A 13,324-nucleotide genomic window follows, 5' to 3' on the forward strand; every position below is an offset into this window, starting at 1 on the left:
GGGGTTTCATTGGGTAGCCGACGAATTGACCAAATGAGTTCAACATTTGAAACATGAGAGGTTTCATTTCAAATGTGGGCATATCAATTGAAGGATTTAAAATGCTAGTGTCCAAGGTTTGAAATGCATAAGTTGCATAGTCTTTAATGGCTTTGTCTCTATCTTATGCTATGAAGATAGGATTTTGGGGGTTAGCTTATTGTTGTGGAGGTGGTTGCCATTTTGCTACTCCTCGTCCACGAGAGGGATAGGAGGATTGTCTCCAAGAGGTTGGTTCATTTGAATTTATCACACGAATGCAACTTCAACAAGACTCTCTTGTGCGCTCAACTCCTACTATTCCTGATGCTTTTTCCTTTGTTATTATCTTCAACAGCGAAAGGTCCTTTCTATTTCAGGGTCGGGTTGAAAAAGGTAGGGCCTCATTCTCATGCATTGTCTCCTCCTTGCAAAAAGATAGCAATAAAAGGAGTTAGATATTTCCTAAAACAGAGTCAATGTAATCGCTTTGATCGCAGTCAACAATAAACTGGAAATTTCACAAGTTCTTGACAATGGCGCTAAAAACTTGATCAATCGAATGTACGAGCAACAAAATTTTATGGATAAGGGAGGTCTCAATGTAAGCATACACTATCGATGAAGTAAGAAACTCAAAGTATTCCAATTGTCGAGTTCCACAGAATTAGATTTCATTTTTAAGTTAATTGTGACTATGGACCAATGAAACCGAGGTAACCAGTGAAAACTTTGTATTGTGTTAGTGAGGAAAAAGCTTAAAAATAGTGAATAATGATAATAAAATAGGGGCAAACAATGTTCATCCTTTTGGGTGCTCTGCCTTAAATGATATAGCCGCATCATACCAAAATAGTGAACTACACATGAACAAAAATCTACTCATATTTGGTCTTGTGTCAAGTTCCTTTAGGAGGTTTAAGTAACTCAAGAGGTCTTGGGACAAGTCCTCAATTCCATAGTCTTTTCCTAGGTTGATTTTTATTTTTCAAGGAATCGTTCCTCACCACATGCTTTCACAGGATGAGATGACCTAGAGCTACTACGCTTTAAAGGAACTGTCGTTCTTTAGGCTATTTATTTGGGAAAATTGAGAAAAATGTCCACAGGGTTGATTAAATGATAGAAACGGTGAAGAATGGTGATGATCTCGGTGGTGAAAAGTTGTATTTTGAGATGGAGAGCTTCTTCTCCTTTTAAAGGCCCCAAATCGGTTAAGGAGGGTCGAGATTCATGTTATAAGGGTTTCCTAGGAAAAATCGGGACTGTCCAGCTGACTAAAACATGAAAATTCGCAACCATTTTTGACTGATGCGACCACAATGCGATCACAATGAATCTGTTGATGTGGCCGCATCAGACAAAAATCTGCAATATGGCCAAAATCACTTGCCAAAACCCACAAAATCACCTCTAAATCAGTAAATAACATCTTCAAGCTCAACCCAACTCTTATAAGCTCATTTTAACTTAGTAAAACTGAATTTAGGGGAAGACACGTGCAAAAGCCAATTTTTCTAAGTAAAAGTGTGTAAATAAAGGCCTCAAAACATGCATTTCATGGCATGTATCAAAACTCAAATTCATATACTCTCTACCTCGATCTGATCGAAGTGTTTTATCTTCTTACCTAATAAGTTGTCAACTTCAATCTTATTGTTGCTTGTGATAATGTCGATTGCCTTATGTCATGCTCATGTAAATTAATGAGTTGGATTATCTAAGTTGAACGCAAGTTTTCCTCTAATTAAACCCAAGTGTAAGTTTAATTAAAGTTTCCTAGTGAGTACCAAGGTCAAATGCAGGGACTTAGACTAATAAATATGCTTGAAATAATGAATGATATTTATACCAGGAATATAAATGAATGGTTGAGTGAATGTTTGTATAAATAACATGATGAAATAATTACAGGTAATGGTGAAAATGGATGAAGGTGAACAATGAGAGTGGTGGTGGAGATATGATGCATTGAGTGTGGGTGTGTGTTGAGGATGTTTGAGTGATAGAAATGATGGTGTTGACGACAGACATGCAATCACAAATGAAGCAGTGTGCGTGGAAATGGGTTGAAATTTGGTTGATGAATTAGGTTTGAGAAGGTTCACTAACATTCTCCTAAATGATGCATAAATATTTGTCCATGCCTTTAACTCATAAAATGAAGAGTTCACCTCTTAGTGTTTCGTGCTATATTTACCTCTAGGGCGCATGTTTAAGTTAATTTTTACAAAAGAGATTTAATTTTATCTCTAAAGCTATTTCTTTCTTTGTTTAATGAGTTCCATAGCCACTCGCTCTCTCGAGTGATTAGCTATTTCTACTTAAATCGATTTATCAGATTGGTTTAAGTAATAAATTAAGCACACATTAAACAAGATGAACTCAACTCATGCAAAACTTGTGAGAATATTAGTTTATTCTTCTCAACCCATTAGAATATGCGTGCATATATTATAACATTTATACTATATGATGCATGAGCATGCTATATTAAATAAATCATGCATATACATATATTATAACACTTATAATATAAATGATGCATGAAATTAAATGTATAACCTATGATGGGATTTTATACTATATGACATACTTTATGGCATATAAATATAAATAAAATTCATACATCACATGTATAATATTAAAAGAAATTAATGGACCGAGATTGGACTCCTAAAAAAATAAATAAAAGGCTAACTATTACAAAAAAAAAACCATCCAATTCGAAACAGATGAACCGGGCCTTGAACTGCTTGAACCAGACCAAGAACGGTCCAGATGAACCCAACCAACTCAAACTGGAGAAACCACAAACCGAACCAAACCAGTACACCACGAACCACATGCGAACTGAAACTGGACCGTGCTTCCATTCCGTCTTGAAGCGTCTCGACGTCGCCCCTATGGAGATGACCTTTTTCCGCCGCATCGCAACGTTACGATGCTACTATACAGTCGCCACTGTACAATTTCAAATTTCTTTGAAACTTCATTGTTTTTCCACCTCAAATTCTCCAAAAACTAGTCGAGAACAATCACGAATGACTTAACATGTGAATTTACAGACTCTAAACAAAATTATGCCCCAAAACATGGGCCTTTACATAACTAAATTCACAATAGAAAGCCATAGACTATACAGTCCAATCCCGAAATTATCCAATAATGCAAACCATTAACACTAAAATGCATCAAAAAGAAAATCCCACCCGTGCATTGTAAAAAGGATTCTGAAAATTAAGGAATCAAAACCATAGTCTGATACCAATTAAAGGATACCTTTGAAGGATCCTTGAGCAAAAGCAATAGATCTTCCCAATCTTCCTAATTTCACAAAATATAAAAATTTACAGAGACATATAGAATCATGCATTTAACTCAGAAATACAACATGCTTAATAAAGAAATTGCAGGAAAATAAATAGGGTTAAAAAACCCTTACCTTTGAAGAACGTTTCTTTAATTGTAAAACCTCAATCTCCAACTGAACACAACGACGAATGCAATCTCGATATTCTCAGGTGAGAACTCAGAAGTGTGTGGTGCTCTAGTGATTTTAGATTGAGAGAGGGATAGATTATTGAGATAGAGGAAGAGAAGGAAGATGAAAAAAATTCCACAGAAGGATTTAGTGTTTTTGAGAGAATTTTGTGCAACCCTTTTCACAACAACTGCATAGAATGGGGGTGTACCTTCCACTCTCACGTCTGGGAGAGGAAAAGTTGGGGAGGGAGTCCTCCTATAATTAGAATTTTTTTAAAAAAAAAAGAAATTAATAAAATTAATTTTAAAAAATACTTTAATATATATATATATATATATATATGATAACCACTTTATCATATAATATATATTAAACTATATGTTATGTTAAATATGTTATATTTGATATAACATATAACCTATAATTCAATATTGAATCCAAAACAATATAACCTATGGTTTAATTCTCTCAACAATAATATTTAATACAAATATTATTTATATTATAATTATATGCATCCAATTCACATAATTAATATTTGAATCATATTCAAATATTTAATTTCTCTCAATTAAATTACTTAATATTATAATGTATCAAATACATTATATTAGATATATCATATATATAATTAAAATTTAATTAATTATATCATATATAATTAATTCTGCAATTAATTTGGACAATTCAAATTAATCCAAAAACTAATTCTCATTAATTTCCGTGAGCTACTGAGGGGACCTCATAGAACTGTAGCTTGAAGCTCCAACGATACATGAATAATTAATTAAACTCTTTAATTAAATTATCCACCATCCGTTAACTATCGGACACTCTACTAAAGACCGATAGCTGCACTCTTCGCCATATAAATATATTTCTGTGTCCATTAAATATAACCAACAGTACGATGACCCTTCACAAATTGCTCGTTAATACAACTGGACCAAAATTACCGTTTGGCCCCTGTAGTTACATCTAACTCCTTAAGTACCACCGATCCCTCTAATGAACAATAAATCATAGTCCAACTATGATTAAACCCCTCTCGGGCCAGGAGAGAGTGTGGTGCCATATTGTTCAAGCCCCGGAATCAATCCTTAAGGGAGCAATTTATCTACTTGTCCCAACATTGGGGAAGGAGTGAATTCCTTCTTGTGTAGTTGTGTTCCCAGCTCCCCAATCAGATGAATCCCCAAAATAGTAGGGTTGTTGAGTCGACGATTTGACCACTCTCACCCATACAAATCAAATGACCGCCCTCATGGGCAAGAGTTTACAATTCACTTAGGATTCAGGTCATGTTATCTATGGTCATCCTAGTGAAATGTAAGTCTCTATTATGAACGTCGTTATATAATGAGACTAAACATTTCGTAGTCTGGTCTTCTATAAATTCCTTTGTATAGAATATCCCCGCTCGTATGTCTCCATATGAATGATCAGGTACCCAACCTTATCCATCTACTACAAACCTTTTAGGTTATTACTTAAACATGATCTAGTTATATGTCTAAGTTACAGGAGATAACTTTGGATCTTAGTTTATTGGTTTTTGTGGGTTAATGCAACTAAATGTCAAATAGAATATCTCTTATTTTATTAGATAATAAAGTGTTAGTACAATACAATTACAAACTATAAGACCCACGAGATTTAGGACATCAACCCAACAATTTCCCACTAGTCCTAAAGCTAGTGGGGTATATAGAATAAAAGTACAAATAAATACAACGTACATAAAAAACAAGAAACTAGGGCATACAATATGCACCCAGTATATCTCTCACTTACCCTAGACTAAATGCGGCATGTCTCATAGACCCAGACTCTCCAGATGACCCTCAAACACCTTAGCCATGAAGGCCTTTGTAAACGGATCAGCAACGTTGTGTGCCAAAGTGATCTGCATGACGATCACATCCCTTCGATACACAATCTCTCTAAGCAGGTAATACTTGCACTCAATGTGCTTTCCACGCTTGTGGCATCTTGGCTCCTTGGAATTAGTCATAACACCACTATTATCACAATAATGAGTGATGGGCTTGGACATGTCTAGATCTACTTCCATATTAATTAAGAATTTCTTGAGCCAAATAGCCTTCTTGGCAACTTTACAAGCCGCTATATATTCTGCCTCTATGGTAGAGTCAGCAATGCACCCTTACTCGATATCCTGTAAGGATCAAATCCTTAGACCCATACACAATCATGTAGTCTTTTGTTCTCCTAAGACACTTGAGGATTGTTTCAATGGCAGTCCATTGATCTAATCTTGGATTAAACTGATATCTACTGATTATCCCTACTGCATGGCAGATGTGAGGTCTAGTCCATAATATCGCATACATCAAGCTGCCAACAGTCGATGCATAGAAGATCCGTCTCATTTCTTCAACTTCTTGAGGTGGCTTAGGACACTATTCCTTAGAAAAAACAACGTCGTGTTTGAAAGGTAGTAAGCCTCCCTTGGAGTTTTGCATCGAATACTTGACAAGCATCTTGTCAACATAGGATGCCTGAGACAAGGTTAACGTTTTGTTCTTACGATCTCTAAAGATTTGAATGCCCAGAATAAACTGCGCCTCTCCCAAATCTTTCATTTGGAATTGGGCCGCTAGCCACTATTTGATGTCAGTTATGCCTCACCCAAATCTTTCATTTGGAACTGGGCAGCTAGCCATTTTTTAATGTTAGTAAAAAAACCCTACATCATTCCCAATGAGTAGGATATCATCCACATACAGTACCAGGAAAGCTACTGATCTATTGATGATCTTCTTGTAAACACAAGGCTCATCAACGTTTTGATCAAAGCCAAACGACTTGACCGCAGTGTCAAATCTAATGTTCCATGATCTAGATGCTTGTTTCAGCCCATAAATGGACCTATTAAGCTTGCAAACTTTTTGCTCTTGATCTGGAACTATGAACCCCTCTGGTTGAGCCATATAGATGGTCTCCTCAAGATTACCATTAAGAAAAGCAGTCTTGACGTCCATTTTTCATATCTTATAATCATAAAATGTGGCTATGAACAAGAGTATTCTGATAGACTTGAGCATGACAACAGTTGAGAAAGTTTCCTCATAGTACATTCCCTCGACCTGGGTATAATCCTTTGCCACGAGTCTAGCCTTAAAGGTTTGCACCTTTCCATTTCTTTCGCTTATAAATCCATTTACACCCTATAAGTCTTACCCCATCAGGCAGATTCATAAGCTCTCAGACGTTATTGAAGTACACAGACTCTATCTCCTAGTTCATGGCCTTAATCCATTCATTCTTGTCAACATCCTCCATTGCTTGCTTAAAAAACAATGGATCCTCGACCCCATCATTAGAAATGATGTTTTGGGCTTCAGTCAAACTCATGTAGTGATCCAGTGGGTTTATAACTCTTCTACTACATCGAAGCAGTCTTAACTTTGAGCTGGTTGACTAGATGTACCAACCTCAACAACTCTTGTTGACCTATCAGTTTGTTCGACAACTCTTGTTGAACCCTCAATAGTCTCAGACTCACTAGCTCGCGTAAAACAAGCTTACTTTGTGGCTTATGATCCCTGATGTGGTATTCTTCCAAGAAGATAGCATTTGTAAAAACAAACACTTTGTTCTCACTTGGATCATAGAAGTATCCACTCCTCGTTTCCCTGGGGTAGCCTACAAAGAGGCAAACTTTCAAACGTGGTTCCAACTTCTTCGAGTTAGTCACAAGCACGTGTGCTAGACACCCCCCAAATCCTGAAGTGGCGTAAACTACCTTTACAACTTCTCCACAACTCAAAAGGTGTTTCAGAAACACTTTTCGAGAGAATGTTGTTCAAAATATAGCATGCAGTCTCCATTGCAAAACCCCAAAACGAGTATGGAAGATGAGCATAACTCATTATAGACCGAACCATGTCTAACAAGATTCTGTTTCTCCTTTCTGATACATCATTCTGCTGAGGTGTACCTGGGGCCGAGAGTTGGGACGCTATCCCATGTTCGATCATATAGTTATGGAATTGGAGGTCCATATACTCTCCACCACGATCAGATCGTAGTGTTTTTATCTTCTTACCGAACAAGTTTTCAACTTTAGCCTTATACTCCTTAACTTGTCAAGGGCTTTAGACTTACGTTGCATTAGGTAGAGATACCCATACCTTGAATAATCATCTATGAAAGAGATGAAATATTCATACCCACCTCGAGCCCTAACACTCATCGGACCACAGAGGTCAGAATATACAAGCTCTAAGGCTTCCTTGGTTTTGTAACCTTTTCCAGTAAAAGGTCGTATGGTCATCTTGCCTTTGAGGCATGATTCACACACGGGCAAGGAGTTTTCTTTTAAACTCTTTAGAAGTCCACTTTTTTACCAACTGCTCAATCCTATTGAGGTTGATGTGACCTAACCTTAGATGTTAAAGATGGGCATTTTTCTTAGGAGAAACCTTTGGTCTTTTAGCTGTTTTCGCTGTACTAAACACTTTTAATATTAAACAAGGTTTTTATGACTAACGACCTTAGTATATACAAGTTACTTTCTATTGAACCAAAACCAATCTCCATTCCATTCTTGAAAATATACACTTTATTCTCAGAAAAAGAGACAATAGAGCCTTGTTCAATGAAACAAGAAACCGAGATTAAGTTCCTCTTGATATGAGGAACTACGAAAATATTATCCAGTAACATATAATGTTTCTTGTCCAAAAATAACTTCAACTTACCTATAGCAATAGCTGAAACAACCTCACTAGTACCGACACAAAGAATCATCTCTCCTTGTGGCAACGTTTGCCAGGAACTGAATCCTTGGTAAGAGGAACTGACGTGGTTAGTAACACTCGAATCAAGGATCTAAGTAGAATCATCATTCTCTATCAAACACGTCTCCAAGACCAATAAATCAGATTTACTATCTTCAAACATCCTTCTCTTTTGGAGAGTAGTGGGATTAGTATCAGAACCTAAATAAGCTCAAAGTTCCATTTCAGAGAATACTTTTCATCGATGAACTTCAACAGAGTCAGCAACATTTGCTTCCTCTACCTGAGTTTAACTTGGGAACTGAAACTATTTGTTTTGTCATCCATCCTTTTGTGCTAAAAAAATAAGAACTAATGTTCAAACAAATCGTACAACGAGTCCATGATTTCACGTGCAATGACCATGCTCTCAACTCTTTTGGCCAAAAAATCAGGTATGCTAGCCAATATGTGAACTCAGGCCAATGAATTAGCCTTCATCCACAACTCATATGCATTACAAACACTTCACACTGCATTAAGGGTCAAGACCTGAGGACACTCCTCAACCATGACAAACTCGAGGTCGTTTACCACGAAATACGTTTTACAAGACTCTTTTCACTGTATGTAACCAGTCAAATTAGAGGCATTAAACAGAAATACAAACATGTTGCTGAAAACAAAAACACATTGACCTACGTTAGGTTTTAAGCAAATACAACATCCAATAAGGTTTAGAAAAACTAACATGAACCCCGTGTGACATCTAGTTTCGCAATGACGCTTCAAAGATGTAAGACAAAAGTCACCGAAGGGTGGTTAATTCATCCCTCCTCTAAATTGAGACATTCTCAACCAACCATTAATACCATAACAACTCTTGCTTCTATAACGACTAGACATCATTGATTTGGTATAGAAATCATTAACTTACTCAATAATTTCCCATAAGTGTGACCCGCCATTTTAGGCCCTAGAGTTCTGTCCCAAGCAGCCAATACGAAGGGAAAAAATCCGATTGAGGCAAAAACGAAAGTGACCCTATCCAGTTTTGGAGTTCACTTTGATCTTAACCAACTACACAAAACCCCTCCGAAGAGGGATGCTCCCAGGGCGCCACGAGGGAGTACAGAATGATCTCACGGTGCAGACTAATGACAGAGACCGTAGGACGTGTTGACACGCACCCTTCACTCACTTACTATAAACACTCTCTCCGTCCACCTTGATATTGACTCATGCAAACACCATCCGAAGGGAGATGCTCCCAGGGCACCATCAGGACAAGCATGAATCTCACGGTGTAAACATTCAGGGAGAAACGTGAATAGAATCATTGACATATCAGATACATCTCTTCCTCCCACCGAGTATTTTATAACCTAGGGTTTAGTTTACTTAGAAAAAACACGGCTAAGAATTTTAACTAAGTCACTTTTTAGGTTTGCCCAAGAGTAACTTTCACTTGGATAGTCAAACAACTTTCGATCATCATCCATTAAACTCTTTAACGGAGTCTTTGACCAACTGTCGCATGCTTGTAGAAAATCTATCTAATTCACCTTTCCAGGTAGGTTTCTAGGTAGGGGTGTTCCATTTTGGTCAGCTTAATTACCCCAGCCTAGACAGAGCCCGCCTTAGATAAAAGGTCCCTTATAGATAGATTTAATACAATTTTAATCTTTTATGCCAATCAATTTAATCCTATTAAACCGATTTAAAAAGATTAAACTAGGTTGCTAATCTAATTAGAACCTTAAACTTAGGTCTATCTGAATCCAATTTTAAAACCTTTTAAAACATGAGTTTGCCTAAGTTCGCATGCAACTCTTTCTTATCGATTTTAGTTCTAATTTCTATTATAACACTTATAATAGAAACAACTAAAACCATGCACAACGTAAAGAAAGCACATACAAGGCATTCATAATGCTTACAAACAGCCTAAGTGTCATGCTACATGCATTGTTCATTCATTGCTACTTTTTATACAACTCTTATATAAACAAGCAACGAACCAGACAAAATATGCTTCCATTCACCCTTATACTATAACGCTTATAATATAAAGATGATGCATGAATATGCTTACTGCATGCATAAATATAACTCTTATATTTCATGATGCATGCACATGCTTTCTTGTAATTTCATCATGCTATATTATAACACTTATAATACATGATGCATGAATAATTGCACAACCTAAGGTGGGTTTCAAACCTATATGTCATACACTATGCCATATAAACCACATACATCTCATGTATATTAAACAAATGTTAATGAACCAGGAAAAATTGCCTCAAATCCTAAAACACTAAATCTAACTATTACAAATGCAAAGAGTCTCCGGTTCAAACAGGCAAATCGGGTCTTGAACCATCCGTTCGAACTCCGTGTGTGCTGATTATGCACCAAACACCTCTCAATCGTTTACCTACGCTTCCAGAGCTAAACGATTGTTTAGCAACGATCGTGTACCTTTTACTATGCGATGAAGCATGAGGTACACGATCGTGTAGCGCACTCTGCAACGCAATCCTTATACGATCGTCTAAATGACAACGACGCGGTGAAGCACTATCGTCTAAACGATCGCTGAGCGAGCGCCTAAGTATTGTATACCACGTGATCGTGTAGTCAGTGACTAATGCGATGAGCATGCTACCTACACGACCGTTTAGTGCACACCTTTTATTAAATGATGAGCATCAAATGCTCCCACTCGATCGTTTACCTCTAGCGTCTATGCGATCGGGCATCCAACACTACGAGATAGAGTAAACACTTTACTCCAGTTAAATGATCGTTTAGTAAATACTACATGATCGCATAGAAAAATCTACACGATCGTTTAGCCAAATCCCAACGATCGTTTACTTGAGGCTACACGACACGACTAACTCTTGGTCTTCTTCTTCGCTGAGAACCGCATCTCCATGTTTCGAAACTTCATCACGAACGACTCAACAAACTCAAACACTTTGAATTACAGACTTGATTGCTTGTTAATTACGCCCAAAAACAGAGGAGCCCTTACAAATTAACACTTTGTAATTTAAAGAAAGCTTTAAACAGAGGCAATTTACCTGTAAACATTTATCAATGCCATCCACAAACACATTTAATAATTAAACGCAAATGCAGAAAACCTACCACGACTATAAAAGAAATTCAAAACAGAAGTGAAATTTGGAATATCATAATAAGCTGGATCTGATATCAGTTGAAGAAATTCGGACATGAGGATTTCCATCATTTCAATAGGTTGAGCCAAAAGTTTAAGTATACTTTTCTAATTTCAAAGCATGTTTTAAGCCCAAAAAATGATAAATTTTAAGAAGAATTTTATAAAGCATACTTGAGTTTTATTAATTGAAACCATGCATTGATGAGCATTCCTTAAGATGAATTATTTCTTATGACTTACTATTTCTATGATATGGTTTTAATGGAATGCTTTAATGTTTAGAATACCAAGCTTTTAGCCTAAAATCATGTTTTATGATGTTTTCATTGAGAAAACCAAATACTAGAGGAGATGAAGGTATCTGGGTCCCCTGATACCTAAGGAGATGACCTATCCAAAGTAGACATACTATTACTAGCCTTTGAGGCATATTCACGTGCACGTACGATCAGTATCATCAACACTGATTGTATTGAGATTACTCTACATCAACTAAGGTAATCGACGTTGAGTAATCAATCGAAAGGGCCCTCCCTCAACTAAGGTAAGAAGGATGATGGTTTTTTTTTCAAACAAATTAACGATTTATGAGATTTTCGAGGTTTTAGAAATATTCACAAAGATGTTATATTCTTTTATGAAATTAGAACTATTGCTTAACACTGAGATATAGAGATACATGCTTTATTCAGCAAACTATGTTTTCATATCATGTTCATTATGTAAGTATATTTTAAAAAGAAAGTCACTCATTGGGTATTTTTAACTCACAATTTTCAAATGTTTTCACTTTCCCTAGGTAGCGACCAATTCCCTAGAGCCTAACCGATTTGTCAGTCTACCACAAAATTCAAAGATCCCAGCGAAATAGAAGCGGTGATCCATCATATTTTTTTTTAAGTATTGAGACTATCATATACATATTAGGGGCAAAGGATAGAACCTTAGATGACACTGATGTAGTATAAACCTATGTAAAGTTATTTGATTCTATATATAAGGTTGGAAGTGTTTCTGCGTGATAATAGAATTTGCATGTCTGTATGTCTAGATGAAGATATGTGAACAGAAGTTATACATGTGAATATTAACTGTCTATCAAGTATAACAGGTACAAAGGAGACAGGTTTCAGAAGTCGATTGGGCAATGAGTGTTATAAGAGGGTTGACATCTACTGTCTTCACACCTCTTTTTAGATTAAGAAGGTAGTCTGGGAGGGAGTGTGGCAAGTTGGTATCAGAGCATAAGATTTTGGGAAAATAGGATCATGCATTAGACTAGGAGCATGTCAATATTGTAATGTACTTAATGATTGTAAACTATTATAGGAAGGATGCCTTAAAGAAATGGCAGAGTGAGTAAGCAGATGACAGACAAGGATCGTGACCCTACCAAAGATCTTGTAGTACAAGGAGATCAAGATCCTATCAGAGAACGGGAAGTACATGGGGACTGTGACCCTACTAGAGATCCAGTAGCATGGGAAAGCACATCTAAGGGAGAGTCTAGTATCCCTCAGGATAGAGTTGACCTTAACATGGAGAACATGGTCTTTGTTGGGATAGCACAGAGATTAGCAGCTAGTGTGAGATCCGTACAAGTGGATCCAGAGAAGAAATATGGAATAAAAAGGATGAAAGCACTAGGTGCAATGACGTTTGAGGGTACGAAAGACTTGGAAAATGTCAAAGTTTGGTTGGATTTAATTGAGAAATGCTTCCATGTGATGAGGTGTCTCGAAACCAAAAGGTTGAGTTAGTGGTATTTATGCTCTAGAAAAGAGCAGAGAAGTGGTGGAAAGTCTTAGACTCTAGGAGGAGTGATATTGAGGCTATGACATGGGAAGAATTCAAGAGGGCCTTTGAAGACAAGTACTA

Source organism: Benincasa hispida, chromosome 1 (genome assembly GCF_027475165.1).
Source record: "Benincasa hispida cultivar pf3 chromosome 1, pf3_genome.v1.1, whole genome shotgun sequence".
NCBI lineage: Eukaryota > Viridiplantae > Streptophyta > Magnoliopsida > Cucurbitales > Cucurbitaceae > Benincasa > Benincasa hispida.